This window comes from Mytilus edulis, chromosome 8 (genome assembly GCF_963676685.1).
Source record: "Mytilus edulis chromosome 8, xbMytEdul2.2, whole genome shotgun sequence".
NCBI classification, from domain to species: Eukaryota; Metazoa; Mollusca; class Bivalvia; order Mytilida; family Mytilidae; genus Mytilus; species Mytilus edulis.
In genome coordinates this window covers 90,012,294-90,029,875 of record NC_092351.1, presented here as the reverse complement: position 1 = coordinate 90,029,875, position 17,582 = coordinate 90,012,294, and the positions used below count along the sequence as shown (strand labels likewise).

Sequence of the window (17,582 nt, the reverse complement as noted above, 5' to 3'; positions counted from 1 at the left end):
TATTGTCTTGTAAATAATACCAGATAGAGAGAAATTTCTCCCCATAAAGAAGTGATTACCCTAAATTACATATTTCTCCCCTGTTTTGTATCGTGTAGGAAGCTTAAATCAACATGACTGAAATTGTCAACCGAAACCTTAATAGGAGTTATAAGGGCAAATTCAGTAAAAAATCTCCCATTGACTTCAATGCTAATCTATGTGTGGAAATAAATTTATACCTGATTTACCTTTAGAAATTAAAAACTTTCATATATCATTCATGAAAGTACAAATGTAGCCCTATCTTTTGCAACAATAAAAACATAGGGTCATGCGGCATTTTTGGGCATTCACATGGCCTTGTTTACAAACAATGTAGATTCGCGTCCTTCAGCTGGCCCCTAAACAAATATATACTAGTTCAGTGATAATGAACGCCATACTAAGCTCCAAATTTGTACACAAGAAACTAAAATTAAAATAATACAAGACTAACAAAGGCCAGAGGCTCCTGACTTGGGACAGGCGCAAAAATGCGGTGGGGTTAAACATTCTTATGAGATATCAACACTTGCTTATACCTCTAGCTAATGTAGAAAAGTAAACGCATAAGAATACGCACATTAAAATTCAGTTCAAGAGAAGTCCGAATCTGATGTCAGAAGATGTAACCAAAGAAAATAAACAAAATGACAATAATACATAAATATCAACAGACTACTAGCAGTTAACTGACATGCCAGCTCCAGACTTCAATTAAAATAATTGAAAGATTATGATTTCATCATATGAATATCAGGCACAATCCTTCCCTTTAGGGGTTTAGTATCATACCATCATAACATATATGAGAAGAACATAACCCGTGTCATGCCAACAACTGTTATTTTTAATAAATGTGTTTAGTTCCGATGCAAAGACCCTATAAGTGACTCAATATTAACGCCAAAATATCCAATCTCTAATGACCTGACAACAGTGTCGCAACTATATCCCTTCTTAATAAGTCTATTTAAAGGTTTTGTTGAGGTGAATATTGACATTTTTGTGCTTTATAAAGAATATTTCCATAAAAAAATGGATGTGAAATACCTTAACGTATAAGAAGTTTGCATGTTGAGCTATATTTACGAATGAAGTCCTTATACCGATGATAAAATTTAGTAAATGTTTTGACTAGTTTGTGATATCGAAAACCCTGGTGTAATAATGTTTCAGTAATACATAAATTTCTCTCGTTAAAATCTAAAACATTGTTACATACACGAGGGAATCGTACAAGTTGAGATATATTAACACCGTAAAACACCGTAAGATGTTGACAAGGGAACTTCACCATCTAAAAATGGATAATTAACGATAGGCAATGAAAAATCACCTCTTTTATCATAAATTTTAGTATTAAGCTTTCCGGTAGTGGTATAGATATCAAGATCGAGGAAAAGGCAAAGGTCATTGTTAGTATTAGCTTTATTTAAAGTAAGTTCAACAGGATAAATTTCTTTAGTATACCTAGTGAAGTCGTCATTATTGAGAGCCAAAATATCATCCAAATATCTAAAAGTAGTATTTTAAAAATTTGTTTATCAGATGTTGTTTCGATGTGTCTTTGCTGATTTTTTTCATAAATTGTAACTCATAGCAATACAAAAACAGGTCCGCAATAGGTGGTGCATAGTTAGTCCTAATTGGAATTCCGATAACCTGACGATATACGGAATCTCCAAAGCGAACAAAAATGATGTCTAGTAAAAATTCAAGGGCAGATACAGTATCAAAGCATGTCCAATTGACATATTTTGTTTTGTTTATTGCTACTAAAAAATTACCTAAAAGAGTTTGAACATATATATTCACATTCTGACTTTTTAAATGCCCATTGAATTATGTGTGTGAATTTTTTCTTAATGAGAATGTGAGGCAATGTGGTATACAGGGTAGAAAAATCAAAACTTTGAACAGATTCGAAATCACCAATATAAGCATGCAATTTATCAAGTACTTCCAACGAGTTCTTGACACTCCAAAAGTAATTAATTCCACTATTTTCGAAGGCCTTATTTGAACAATTTATTATCAGGTTTTTGATTGTACCAAGTGTACTGGTAAGAAGAATGGACAATTTAGAAGTGAAACAATGGCTCGAAGAAGAAATAGATCTATATGTGTAAGGTGTTTTGTGTAGCTTTGGAAGTCAATACATAGTTGGGACTTTCATTGTGTTTGGTTCTGCTTGTAAAGCGGTAGCTAAAAGTTTATTTTTGTTACAGATGTCGTTTTCTGAAAATGAAGTCAGCCGTTATCTGCCGGGACAAAAAGAAATTCCTTGGCTAGTTCTTTTAGTTTATGCCTGATACGAGAAATAGGTTTATTGTGGTTATTGTTAATAGTAAAGTGTTCTTTAAAATGTTGAATACGTATATCAACTATCTTCTGAATTAAAAAAAGAGTCCAAAGATTTTTTGTCAGCTTTCCCCGTTTCCTGTAATTAGTTAATACTTCAGTTTTATCATGTACAGCTTTTGTATAGTAATTTTATAAAATTTACTGTTTGCAAAAGTATAAATTATTCTAAATAATAGGGATGTTCTGGTAACTAACAGAAAACCCTGGCCGTTTTTTGGCACAACTTTTTTGATCTTTTGGTCCTCGATGCTGTTCAACTTTGTACTTGTTTCGGCTTTCAAACTTTTGTATCTGGTCGTCACTAGTAGGTCTTGTGTGGACAAAAGGCACTTCTGGCGTATTAAAATTTTGAACTTGTTACCTTTTGTTGGCTGTTGTTCGTGTGTTTCTTTGTCAATTGTGTTCTCCAATTTATTTATATTGTAGTCCTGTTGTGTTGTGTTGTCATTTTGATGTTATATTTCACATGGCTATATAATAAAAGAGGGAGGTTTGGCATGCCACAAAACCAGATTCAACCCACCATTTTTTCCTTTAAAAATGTCCTGTACCAAGTCAGGAACATGGCCATTGTTATATTATAGTTCGTTTCTGTGTGTGTTACATTTTAACGTTGCGTCGTTTGTTTTCTCTTATTTTTGAGTGTAAATTCACATTGGGATAAGACGTGTCACGGTACTTGTCTATCCCAAATTCATGTATTTGGTTTTGATGTTATATTTGTTATTCTCGTGGCATTTTGTCTGATGCTTGGTCCGTTTCTGTGTGTGTTAAATTTTAGTGTTGTGTCGTTGTTCTCCTCTTGTATTTAATGCGTTTCCCTCAGTTTGAGTTTGTTACTCCGATTTTGTTTTTTGTCCATGGATTTATGAGTTTTGAACAGCGGTATACTACTGTTGCCTTTATCTAACTCAAGACCCGTATCCAGGAATTTTCAAGGGGGAATGAAAGGGGGGTGGGTGGATACAACCATACTCAACTTCAACAGTTACAGTTCAAACAAAACGTCGATTTAAAAGTGGTTATTTTCTTTCGTGGGGTTGGGGTGGGGGTTGGTGGATTGTACGAACCACTCGAACCCCCTGGCTACAATGAAATTATTTTTCAGAAAAAATAAACAACCAATTTCGGAGTTATTGCTTTTGAAATTTTATCTATTTTGATATCGCAGTTTTAGGTATTGTCTTGTAAATAATACCAGATAGAGAGAAATTTCTCCCCATAAAGAAGTGATTACCCTAAATTACATATTTCTCCCCTGTTTTGTATCGTGTAGGAAGCTTAAATCAACATGACTGAAATTGTCAACCGAAACCTTAATAGGAGTTATAAGGGCAAATTCAGTAAAAAATCTCCCATTGACTTCAATGCTAATCTATGTGTGGAAATAAATTTATACCTGATTTACCTTTAGAAATTAAAAACTTTCATATATCATTCATGAAAGTACAAATGTAGCCCTATCTTTTGCAACAATAAAAACATAGGGTCATGCGGCATTTTTGGGCATTCACATGGCCTTGTTTACAAACAATGTAGATTCGCACTGAATTCCTATACTGACCCCAATTACTTTTCAACCCTGTAGGGGAAAAAATAGTACATTCAGCATTTTTTTTAACTCTAGTTTTGATCCATCTACCAAAAAATATTTATTACAAACATTATCTACCAATCAGAAGAGCACATGACTTCAGTTTTAGAAAGAAAGCTCACCCCCAAATGGACGGTCCCTGATGACGTATATTTATTTACTGAATTTACCCCTATATCCTTGAGTGTTTTATGTCAAAGTGGATAGAGAGAAACTTTAAAAGGATTCACAAGTTGGTCAACATTGCCTTTATTGTCAGACTCCTTATAGATGGTTTAACACTGTGATCTAAAAACTATTTTTTCCTTTCAAAATAATTCGTTAATATTGACAATTATTCGAAAAATTAAAAAGATAGGTAAAAACGGTGTACCATAAAATGATCATTATGAAAAGACATACAAATGACTTCTAAATAAGATTTAGAAACAACCAAAAAATATATTGAGATAGGAGATATATACCATCTGACTGAAAAATGTCAGATGTGAAATTCCTAAGGAAACCTGGGAAAGCTAGCTTTTAATATTCCCCTTCTTACAGATTAGTTAGCATAAGATGTAAAATAATCAAACTAATGAGAGTCAACTTAGACAAGAGAGGCAGAAGATACAAGAGGAACATTCAAACTCATAAGTCGAAAATAAACTGACAACGTCATAGCTTAAAACGAAAAAGACAAACAGGCAAATAATAGTACATAAACACAAGATAGAAAACTAAAGACTGAGAAACACGAACCCCACAAAGAAACTTTGGGTGATCTCATGTGCTTTGGAAGGGCAAGCAGATCCTTCTCTACATGTGACATCCGTCGTATAAGTACAAACCCGGTGATACGTCTAATTCTGTAGGTTACGTTCGGGGAAAAGGGAAGGGATTGTATTTACGACATTAGAAACATATCCGCTATCATCTTTGAAACGGACATTCTATAACGGTCAACCAATTTGGAATGGCATCCGTAAAACTTACGAATGGATGAATTCGACTTCACAACTTGGAACTTTTGGTTTTAATTGCTTCCTTGTATGCAACCCTCCATCATGCAAACATGATAGGAAATACAAGCCCTGGAATATCGAATCAAGTGAGAGATATATCATATAATCCGTATGCACGCGCCGCTGAACTGATGCTACATAGAAATGGTAGTTCATAATTAAGTAATTGAAATTATATCTTTTGTCGTAAACTTTTGTTTTCAACCTACCATCAAGATCAATTTCTAGATAAAGGCATATATGTATCGACGGTAAAAGAGAGACAAAATATACCAAAAGGACAAGTTAATCGCAAAAGTCGAAAACAAACTGTCAAAGCCGTGACAAAAACGAAAAATGATACAAAGACAAAGAATAGTTAATAAAATACAGCATAGAAGTCTAACAATTGATTAACAAGATTCACATAAAGAAACAGGGTTGATCTAATGTGTCCCGGAATGGTAAGCAGCAGCTCCGGCTTCCCATGTGATACCCTTCCATTTGTTCATGTAAGTACAGACCTGGTGATAAATCTAATCCGGTAGTTCACATTCGAGGAAAAGAGAAAATGATTGTGGTTAAAACAATCGGAGCAGATATTACATAACCATCTACAATGCATTCGTAATTGCGTCTGTAAAATTTCCGGAGTGACGATTTCATCTTAATCACTTGGAACTCTTGGTTTTAAAAGCGTCTTTGTGATCGCCAACCCTCTATCAAGGAAATAATTATAGGCAATGCAAGCTCTAGGATATCGTATCTGTTGGGAGAAATATATGTACATGATGCTGGAATGTTGCTACATAGAAATGAAAAATATAAAATTGACAAGCTGAAATCATCTCTTATGTCGAAAAGTTAAGATCTCAACCAAACCTCATTATCGATTTCGAGATGGAAGTCAAGATATAAGGAAATAACAGCTTTATTGATGTAATCCAAGAAGGGTTAAGAATAAACCATTCAACAATAAATGAATGCACTACTTTGATTAATTCAAATCAAAGCTGACGGTTTCAATTGGAACGAGTCAATACCGGCATGACTATTACTAGTAACCAAGATTTCCAAGTGGTGACGTTGAAGTCATCCCATCGTTAGTTTAACGGATGCCATCACAAGGTGGTTGGCCGTTATGGAATATCCGTTTCAGAGATGGTAGCGGATAAGTTCTACAATCCCGTCCACTTTTCACGAATGTGACCTTCCAAATAAGACTGAATAACAGGGATTGTAATGACATGAGCAAAACGACAGGTGCCACATGTAGAGCAGGATCTGCTTACTTTTCCGGAGCACCTTGAATCAACCCCAGTTTTTGATGGAGTTCGTATTGATTAGGCCTTAGGGCATAGAAAAATATCGAGAGCAAAATCTAACAAATCTAAATCAGTAAAGTGAGATATATTATGGAGTATGCCGCCAACACTGGCAGATGAATGACTTTTCAGACATTTGAGAAAAATGTACGATTAAAAGGCATGTCCTTATGCATTAGCCTACCAGGAACATAAGGTATAGAGTCGACGAAGATCCAAACAAATGTACAACCCATCGACCTTGGAATAGAAGAAATCTCATCAAACATAGCTGAATCAATCACACACCAGTTGGAAAAGCATCTAATCGACAACGTCAATTATGTACCACAGTTTACTCCATTATAATTAAGGAAGGCCCAATCAAAAGACATGTTCCATGTAACACAGTTTTTTACCAAACAGTTTTCTTATATAAGATGGACGCATAATTGTGTGTTTCTTTGTCCACTGTATGTTCATCCATTTATTTGTATTGTAGGCCTGTCATGTTAATATGTTGTCATTTTAATGTTGTATTTAACATTGCCATAGGTGGGAGGAATGGCGAGCCACAAAACCAGTTCAAACCACCATTTTTCTTAAAAATGTCTTGTACCAAGTCAGGAAAATGGCCATTGGTATATTAAAGTTCGTTTCTGTGTGTGCTGCAGTTTAGTGTTTCTGTTGTGTCGTTGTTATCTTCTTATATTTGATGTGTTTTGTTTGTAACCCGTTTTTTTTTCTCAATCGATTTATAAATTTCGAACAGCGGTATACTACTGTTGCCTTTATTTTCATGTTGAAGAGATCACTAAGATACTGAATATGACTAGGTAGTTCAAAAATGAACGAGCCAAACAGTAGTGGTATTCACAAATGGACCACAGGCTGTTTTAATAAAACCGGTAGCGCTATAACGAAAGATGCTATATTATAAAAACAACTGATATAATGTTATGAAATTTTTTGATGTAATAACACCTTATGTAAGAATCCTTGGTTTTGACTGAGACTACTATAACACAGTTATAGTAGTCTCAGGTTTTGATTGGTTGATAGTCAGTGTATTTTCCACCAATTTACTGTTAAATTCTTTTCATACGATATTCCAAGTAAACAAAAGTGCTGTGTCGAATAGAAATCGACGTTATGTAAGTGCACTTAAACATGCTATTACTTTGATTGATTTTGGAACATTCAAATTAAGATGAATGTAGGTCTAGCTCTGTTTTGTAGGGTTCTTTTTTTATCGTCTCAATTTTCAAAAAGACTTTGCATAGAGATTGTTTTCAAACCGAAATGAGTTTACACAAACCCAGAAACAAATTGCATACGAATCATACAAGTGAAAGAAATCACAAAGAAACCATTTTTCGGGAAATTGGCAAACTCTGATTTGTTTATAATTTTTTAATGTATCGCAAAATAAATTGTAATAACAAATCGCAGTCTCGGTTTGAAGCAATTTGTTAATTTCTATTTGTTTTTTGAATAATTTCCGTAAAAACTGACAAAATAAAACGTTTTAGCCAACTACATCACGTGCATATCGTTTAGAGGGAAAACGGTAGTATTTAATTTTCCCAGCATTAGGTTGGCCTTTTGTGTACCCAAGGCAGGTGAAGGAAGTCAAATTAGGAGCGCTGTGATTGGATGTAAGGGTACAATATATTTTTTATTTATCTATGAATAACTGCAGTGTGTATATTTACAATATAAATTTTAAAACCTATTGATATATTTTCTAGAAAATTATTCGAAAAGACTTGCAAAATTTCATAAATTTGGTGCAAAATGACGGTGGGCATGGATAACATAAACAAGCTCCGTTGGAAGTTGGTCATGATACTATTTGGCTTTAATTTTTAAAACAGAGTAATAAAGTACTAACACAACATATAACTGTTTTATCCAGGTTTTTATCTTAAAAAGTGGTAAATTTAGAAAATGTTAACATTGTCGCCTATGGCAGAATAAATAGTACCGTTTTCCCAAGAAGCATTAGCAACAAACGTGACATAATTTACAACCAATTAATCAACTTGTTTAAATTGTAACACCTGATAATGTTAGCATAGGGTGTGTTTGGATATACGCCTGAGGCGGCCTATGGTTACCCATAGGTACCTATGGTTTGATATTTTGTATACGCCTGAGGCGGCCTATGGTTACCCATAGGTACCTATGGTTTGATATTTTGTGTATAAAATATCAAACCATAGGTACCTATGGGTAACTATAGGCCGCCTCAGGCGTATATCCAAACCCATAGGTACCTATGGTTTGATATTTTGTGTATAAAATATCAAACCATAGGTGGGTCTCACTAATTAGCGGCAACAAGCGTCAACAAGCGACAACAAGCGTCAACAAGCGACAAGAAGCGACAACAAATATTATTTTAGCGACAACAAGCGACAAGAAGACTATTTAGCGACAATAAAACATTTTTTTTTATTAGATATAAAGAAATTTGTATTTAATGGGTTTTTTAAATATACGAGCAGATATGTCTAATTAAAATGTTTTATTATATAGATAGACGAAGAAATGAAACATTTGTGAGAAAGAAAGAGATTGTGAAGTTTATATTTAAATAGTATATTGGTAGATGAAGAAATTTGACTTTTGTGAAAAAGAAAGAGATTGAGCTTCTTTTTTTTTTAATTTTTAAATATGAAGAATATGTATAAGATAATGTATGTATCTGTTTTCATCAAAGTCAAAGTATGAATAAACGAATGGAGATATATATGGAGCGGGCATAATAGAATATAATATTTTGATTCATTTGCTTAATACTATGCTCTAAGTGTACTCTTGTTATGTCAATTCGATGCTTTATTTGTAGAACTCTCAGCCACGCTTTGCCATCTTTATTATTTAAGCGTGTACAATAACATCCAATTAACACCGTCAACTTTGTACACGCGTCAGACTATACAATTACACGCGCCAGAATATACAATCATTGTAAATAGTGAACACCTGTTGAAAACTCAAGATTGTCATTAATTTCCTTTCATCTTCAATCAATATGCATAAACATGATAAATATCGTTTAATGAGGCAATAAACAAATAAAAAGATGAAAACATTCACATTTCAATTTTCTTTTCCTCCTGTTTGGTTTCAGTTCTTTGTATTTCACAATTTGTGTCAATATTTTCAGGACAATGATGCACAAGTAATTCATTTTGCGAGCTTAATACATATTGCACGAAAAGAGTTTTAAAAAACAAATTATAAGATAAATAATATGTTCTAAAACACAAGGAAAAGTAATCTCATAATACAATGATTAAACGTAATACTGGCTGTTATTCATAATAGATGATAAAATATTATGTAAATAATGTTTCATTTTTTTCTATCAATTTTAACTTTCTTGTCGCTAAAATTATTTTCTTTGCATATTCTTTTAAAATTCATTGCAATAATTAATTTTAATTAAAAAAAAATGTTTTCTTGTCGCTAAATAGTTTCTTGTCGCTTGTTGTCGCTAAAATAATTCTTGTTGTCGCTTCTTGTCGCTTGTTGACGCTTGTTGTCGCTAATTAGTGAGACCGCCATAGGTACCTATGGGTAACCATAGGCCGCCTCAGGCGTATATCCAAACACACCCATAGTTAGGTCATGTGTCAAAATAAAACACGTCATCAAATGTTTTCTGGTTTCATTTGAAATGTTTCCTGTTACAGTTTAAATATTTATAGGATATCATTCGTTCAGACTGGGTACCAGTTTTCTCAAGTCTCTTCTGTTAGTTACCGTTGTGAATATTTGTATTGTGCACGGATCGCTGATTCAGACAGATTATCGTAAGTGTTTTTGTTCACTGACCGCTGAAATTGATATAGATATAGATGATTGTGAATTTTCTATAGGATTTGATACCTCCATTAAAAAGAAAGATTCCATGCTTAAAAGGTATAATTACAGAATGTTCAACTTAGTCATATTTTCAATAACTTCTTGAACAAATTGTAAGCCAAAAAAGTGTCCCATGAAATTGTGTCCTCTAGAACATAAGATAAGATATAAGATAAGAAATTTTATTTCAAGTCGGGTTACATTAAATACAAACATAAGCTCTGTAGAGCTTTTTGCCGACATTAATAACAATAACAACACACATATTAAGATACATAAAACACACATATGAGACATACAAATTATGATAGCTATATTGCTAGTAAAAAGTTCATAAATAAAAAGCATAGCACATGCAAGCAAAGCACTAAAACTGAAACATAAGCACATGTTCAGCTGTGAAATTTTGTTCATGGGACAAAATATCACATTTGTAAACCATAAAATAGTGTCTCTCCTAGTGAAAAATTGTCCCTAGTACCATGGATGATTTATAAAATTATGTCCCAAAGGACAATATTTCATAGTGTAGCTATTTTTTTCTGTCCCTATACAAGGGAAATAATTTAGAAATCATTTAAATGTTTTAATCAATTAGTTAAATCATAATTGAAAATTAAATAAAGACAACACAGATGTGAACAAAAATGGAAAGTGAGGAATATAAACAGCTGTATAATTATGTGTCTGATGGTCAATACCCTCCAGAATTTGACAATAATGATAGGAGATCATTTAGAAGGTGATGATGAAAATAATGAGCAAATATATGTAGATGATTTTCCTTCTGCTCAGTCCAAATGTAAATCCCCATTAAACACATCATCATTTGATTTATTTGAGGTTTCTCTTTGACTTAGGGATATGTTTCTACCCGTTGAACAGGACAACAATAACACTATCCCAACTGATGATATAACTGTTATTGAACAGGACATTCTCGTGACGCCTCCAAGACCGAAACGTATGCGCAAGAAGAAACGGCAATCAAGCATTTATGAATATTATTCCTGACACTATTGATCTTGTTAAAAAGGATAATTCAAAGATGTTAAAAATAATTCATAGATTCCTATTGCTTATTTAAATACAAATGTCAATTAAGTCTTATTATTTTTTGTTAAATAAATTTTTTGGTATTAGACAAGACTTTTATGCAATATGGACATGATTTCACTATGAAAAAATGTCCAACGAAGGTCACAATAGTATTTATTGTCAAGGGACACTTTTACATAGAGGTGGATAATATTTTATAATAAAATTATGTCCTGGACCAAATTTCATAGATCATATCCATGAAATTTGGTCCATGGGACATAATTTCATGGGGGACACTATTTAATCCTACACAATAACCATGACTGGTTTTTGTAAAGACAAGTATTTTATCTGCGCTGTTAACCATTTTTGCATTCTGCAATTCTTACATTATGAACAAAGGATAATGCGAGCAATACTTCAGTGAAATAGAAACTCATATATTAAAAAAATAAAGTGTTTAAAGACTTTAAAACTTTATTTTAAGACACCACTTTAACTAAAACAGACAGAGACCTGTACATTTCCTGTATTCCTGATACTGATATGTCTCAAATCTAAAAATAACATCCGGTTCGTACAGTATAAAGTTTTCAAATTATTTAATTTATTTTTCCGTGTGTACTGTTATTCGATATGCATAGTAGTTTTTCATATTTCTATAATACTAGTCATTCTAAATAATTGTGAACACGTGATGAGTAATAAAAGGTTTACTAGACCATGTACCTTGTGCGAAGGGGGACAATGATACGAGTGTAGGTTTAAATAGCTGTTTAACAAAGAAATTTAAATGGATCAGTACGTTGTTCAGGGGAAAATGGATTCATAAATGACTTTATATTTAAAACAAAAATAAATAGATAAAAGAACAGAATGATTTGCACTGCATAATTGTTCAATATATCATTAAAGAATGTGTATATAGGGGTCTATAAAAGAATCTAAGGCGAAGTGCAGATTTTTGTGAGTATTCACCATGTTCACGGATACACTATTTCTGATTAAGGTGGCAACAATGTTTTATAGAAATACAAGGAATTGTTAACTTTTTGTTCACATTGATGAATTTTGGAAATATATGGATACTAGGAAAACTTTCTACATTAGACAATGCTTATACCAAGTGAGGTACATATGACAGTTTCTATCAATTCGTTTGATGTGTTTGAGCTTTTGATTTGCCATTTTATCATAGACTCTCTGTAGTCCTCGGAGTTCGGTATTTTTTGTTTTTTTATCCCCCCCTCCCAATTAGATAGATTGAAATTATATGTCAGAGAAAAGATAGGAACACTTAGGGCAGCAACCATTTGATTTTCTGGGGGGGGGGGGGGGGGGGGGGCTATGTTTTTTTTTCTGTGCAAACTTTTTTTTCACCTTCGGCGAAGAACAATCTATTTTTTTAGCAACAAACCGAAAAAAAAAATTTTTCTTTCAATTTCAGCATTACATATAGTGGCAGCTGAGGGTGAAACAAACAATTTTTTTTTCTCCGGGTCCAAAACAAATGATTTTTTTCACCAAAACCTGGAAACAAACTTTTTTTTCCAAAAAAAAACCATAGCCCCCCCCCCCCCCCCCCCCCCCCCCCGAAAATCAAATGGTTGCTGCCTTAACATGATTTGGCGTTTTTTATCTTCTCAATCTCAAAATCATACGTGCCTAAGGAGTTTAACAAATCATCATCAGTAATTTATTGAAAATGACAAGAGACAATGAGATATACTTCACAGACGAATAACTTGGAAACAATATATCCGTTCACTATGAAATCATCAGACCTAATAGGAGGCTTCCAACTCGGCGAACAGCGGAATACGTTATTATTATTTATTTATCGATTATATTTATCCTGTTTCCTGCTTTACTTTATAGAAATGATGAATTGATTGGTTGCAGCAGAAAAAGTATGAACTAAAAACAACGTTTTTTTTATTTCCTTGGAATACGAAGGTATTACATTGTAACCAATGTGATAATATAGCAAATTCACAAACACTGATAAACAATAGAAAAATCAACAAATATTTTGTTTTCATGTTTCGAAGAGAGATCAAGTGACAACCTTTCTCTGTATGACATGTCTGCTTTAATGCTCAATTTTGTTTTATTTTTGGGGAAAGACTGCTTCAAGCCGTCAATCCCCTATGGGGTTGACCACAGTGACATCCCATCACGACATTCATTTTGTTTTTACGGTGTGGAAAACCCCCCAACAAATCTTACTGAGATTAATGAAAAAGAGACACACAAATGAATAGATTGACTTGATACACTTTTTTTTTTACACATTTCCCTTCTGTTTCTCGCGAAATTATCGTATTGAATTTTTACTTTGACATCTTCTCTGAATGATCTATTGATATTAATTTGTCAAACTACATGATAAGAAATGATTTTCACTTTCATTTGATAGAAATTTTGTGAAAAAGTCACTTTTCTGGTTAAATGCCCAAAATGTAGCTTTTTCACTTTTTTCAATATTTTTGCAAAAACAACATGCTTAATTTCTCTCTGACAGGTTTTTTTCTAATATCTATTTGTGTTTGTGGTATTTTAATATTTCAGTTGTTTTACTCATTTGTGAACTCTGAACACAAAAAAAAGTAGATAAAAACATAAATAGTGTGCAAAATGTGCTGTTTTAATAGTCTAAGTCTAACGGTCAGTATGCGCAGCAGATGAAATGTGAAGTTCTATGCACTTAAAAGTTGTATTCCTAAACAGATTGCACTGAATCTATATCAAAAACACTTATTACTGGTTGTTTAAACCATTTCTGTTTCACAGACTACCTTTATTTTCTTCTGTTGGATAGCTAGTGGTTAAAATATTGGCCTTTTGAAGCTGAAATTTCATTCAGGTTTTAAACAGGAAAGTTAATAAACTTTGCATCAGACCATACTGTCTACATATATAGTTGAAAATATGATATGATAAAACATGGAGCCTGTATGTAACAAGACTGTCACAGTCTTGTTACATCCAGGCTCCATGTTTTATCATATCTAAGCAAAGATTTTAGCAAAAAGAAGCATATCTCCATCTCCCATATCATTTTCATGCTTTTTAATATGCAAATGTGGGGAACGGCCTAAATTGACAACCTGTTTTGTTAAGCATGACATTGCTAAAGACCATTTTATATACATGTGTTATGCTATTTGAAACTTAAATTTCCATTAAAAGTACATTTATAACATGTTAAAGTGTTTTTGATAAAAATGTGGTAAGTGAAGATTATTACATTTGACATAAGGCCTCAATTTATTTGAAAACCTCTTATTTTTGGCACAGGCTCATATAAAATTAACTTCTGGCCATTTTTCATTAGTCTGATACATGAAGTATGCTTTCTGTTGCTTTAAATAGATGTTAACTTATACTAAGAGACATTAAAAAGTGTTAGTTTTGGTATCTTTTGATTTTTAGAAGCTCAAATTTGATAGTTGAAATTGTTCTAATTCAACGCCACAATTCAGCACCCAAAGTTCAGATATAAAAAATGCCACATTTTTATACACCCGTCAAAATTTTGACGGGACGTATTATGGTATACAAATGTCCGGTGTCCGTCCGTCCGTCTGTCCGTCTGTCCGGCGTAAACATGTCGCACCGTAACTTGAGAACGACTTATCCAAATTTCATGAAACTTAATAAAGTTGTTTCTTATGATGGTCAAATGATCTGTATACTTTTTGGTGAAAATAAGATTTAAACTTTTTGAGTTACGGCACTTTGTAACTAAAACAGGGGTGTGTTTTTTTTCACATGTCGCACCGTATCTCAAAAACGTTTCTTGATTATTGCTTAAAACTTTACACACTTCTTAGTTATATTAATCTTAATATCTGTATACTTTTTGGTGATGATTCAAAATTTCATTTTTGAGTTTTTGAGTATTTTATAAAAAAGGGGGAGGGTTTTTTTACATGTTGCGCCGTATCTCAAAAACGATTTTTGATTATTGCTTAAAACTTTACACACTTCTTTGTTATATTAATCTAAAGATCTGTATACTTTTTGGTGATGATTCAAAATTTCATTTTTGAGTTATTGAGTATTTTGTAAAAAAGGGGGAGGGGTTTTTTACATGTCGTGCTGTATCTCAAAAACGATTTATGATTATTGCTTAAAACTTTACACACTTCTTTGTTATATTAATCTAAAGATCTGTATACTTTTTGGTGATGACTCAAAATTTTATTTTTGAGTTATTGAGTATTTTGTAAATAAGGGGAGGTTTTTTTTTTACATGTCGCGCCGTATCTCAAAAACAATTTATGATTATTGCTTGAAACTGTACACACTTCTTTGTTATACTAATTTAAAGATCTGTATACTTTTTGGTTTCATTCAAAATTTTATTTTAGTGATATTTGTAAAAAAATAACAGGGTGGGGGGGGGGGGGGGGGGGGGGGGTCACATGTCCCGCCGTGTCTCAAAAACAATAAATGGTTATTGCATAAAACTTCCACACAAGACGTCGGGCGTATCATGCGCTCATGGCGCAGCTGTTTATTATTAGTACCTGTATCCCTGTGATGAGAGTTGTAACTGGGAACTTTATCAATAGAAATTTAAAACTGAATAGATTTTTCAGTTCTAACTTCCTGAAGAAAAATATAATAAAAATCTTACTTACTGTCACAAAATAGGAAAATGGCCCTAGCCTGCAGTTCAGTGGTACACAATTAAAATTTAAAAAAAATATTGTAGTTGTTGTTAAATGACAGAATTCAGTTGAACTTTAGATAATTAACTATCAACTTTAATTGAATGTTTAGATTTAGAAGATGCAGATCTCTTCCATTGGTCCAAATTGAATCCTAAATTAAGGAAACGAAATTACATTAAACAGCAATTGTTTTAAAAATTGCCAACCTTTCTACATGTTCTAGCTTTTCTTTTTTTCATTCTTTATATGAAGACTATCAAAAGATTACCCCCCCCCCCCCCTCCCCCCCCTAAACAAAAAATAGAAACAAGGGCCGTCTTTCCCCTCAGATCTATTCAGCTCTTTGATTATACTAGTCTTTTAGATTGGAGTGCCCATGAGTTCGGTTTCAACACATTCATAACCTTCTCGTTTCCTAGCGTTTCGTCAGCTAAAAAATAGAGCTTCTGTACGGGTGCGATTTTTAACAATCAATTGATAGATTTAAACATAGTTAAATCAATAGATAGATTTAGAAATAGTTAAATCAACTGATAGATTTCAAAATAGTTATGACACTTAGACAAAGTTGACCGTAGATGGATTCGGATATTGATTGCTGTTACTTAGGTATGGTTTTATTTCTGGATTTAATAAAATGGTAGGTTGGGTTCTTCTCTTCGACTGTACTTGTGTTTTTCATATGAGTCCTAGTAAGGGTCTTGCGCAAATACAAAATTTCAGTCCTGGTATGTATGATGAGTTTATTCACAACAACTGGGACGATGCCAATGATGGTTGGGTACTTATTACTCGAATATATCACCAGCCCAGTAGCCAGCACCTCTGTTTTGAGATGACTTATTTTTTATATTGATATGGTCATAATTATAAATTGAATGTTTACAAATCTTTGAATTTTTGAAATACTAAGGCTTTTCTGCGTCAGAAATATATTACCTTAGCTGTATTCGACAAAACCTTTAGACATTTTTGGTCCTCAATGCTTTTCAGATTCATACTTTATTTGACCTTTTTAACTTTTTTATATTCGAGCGTAACTAATGAGTCTTTTGTAGACGAAACGCGTGTCAGGCGCAAATATCAAATTTCAATCCTGGTATCTATGATTTGTTAATGTTTTGACTGTTATGAAACACCTGACGTCGCATATGTTCCAACTGTCTTAAATTCATCTTATCCTCTTTTCCCAAAATGTGATCTACCAAATTAGATCTTATTCATAAAATAGCAAGAAGGGGGATTAAATCAAATTCGTACACGGTCAGTTTAAGGGGAACCTTTGTAACGAAAAGCCAATTATTATTCATGCAGTTTCATAAACATTTGTAAAGGTCCTTACAACAGAGATTATTTTACCTTATTAAGTCATGGAACCTTGAGCCTACATTTTTGCACAGTAAAAAATATGTTAAAAAAATTATGATTTTTATTTTAAAATTTGCATTTCATTATAACACCAAAATAACAGGTCAGACATATGTCTGTCATCTTTTCTTCTTTTTCGCCAATTTCAATTGCTATCGACTGCATATGCTGTAGAAAGTAAAATAACAAAAATAACGAACTGCGAGGAAAATTCAAAGTTGGAAGTCCGTAATAAAATGTCAAAATCAAAAGCTTAAACAAATCGAAAAAAGGGATAACGAATGGATAACAATTGTCATATTCCTGACTTTGGATCACTTTGTTCAGTCATTTTCTCATGTAGAAA

The 17,582-nt window shown here is 32.9% G+C and overlaps 1 pseudogene; it reads left to right on the top strand.

Annotated features, from left to right (window-relative positions):
• Positions 1 to 9,900: 9,900 nt before the first annotated feature.
• LOC139484523 (ankyrin repeat and KH domain-containing protein 1-like) overlaps positions 9,901 to 17,582 on the top strand; it is a 133,208-nt pseudogene continuing 125,526 nt past the window's right edge.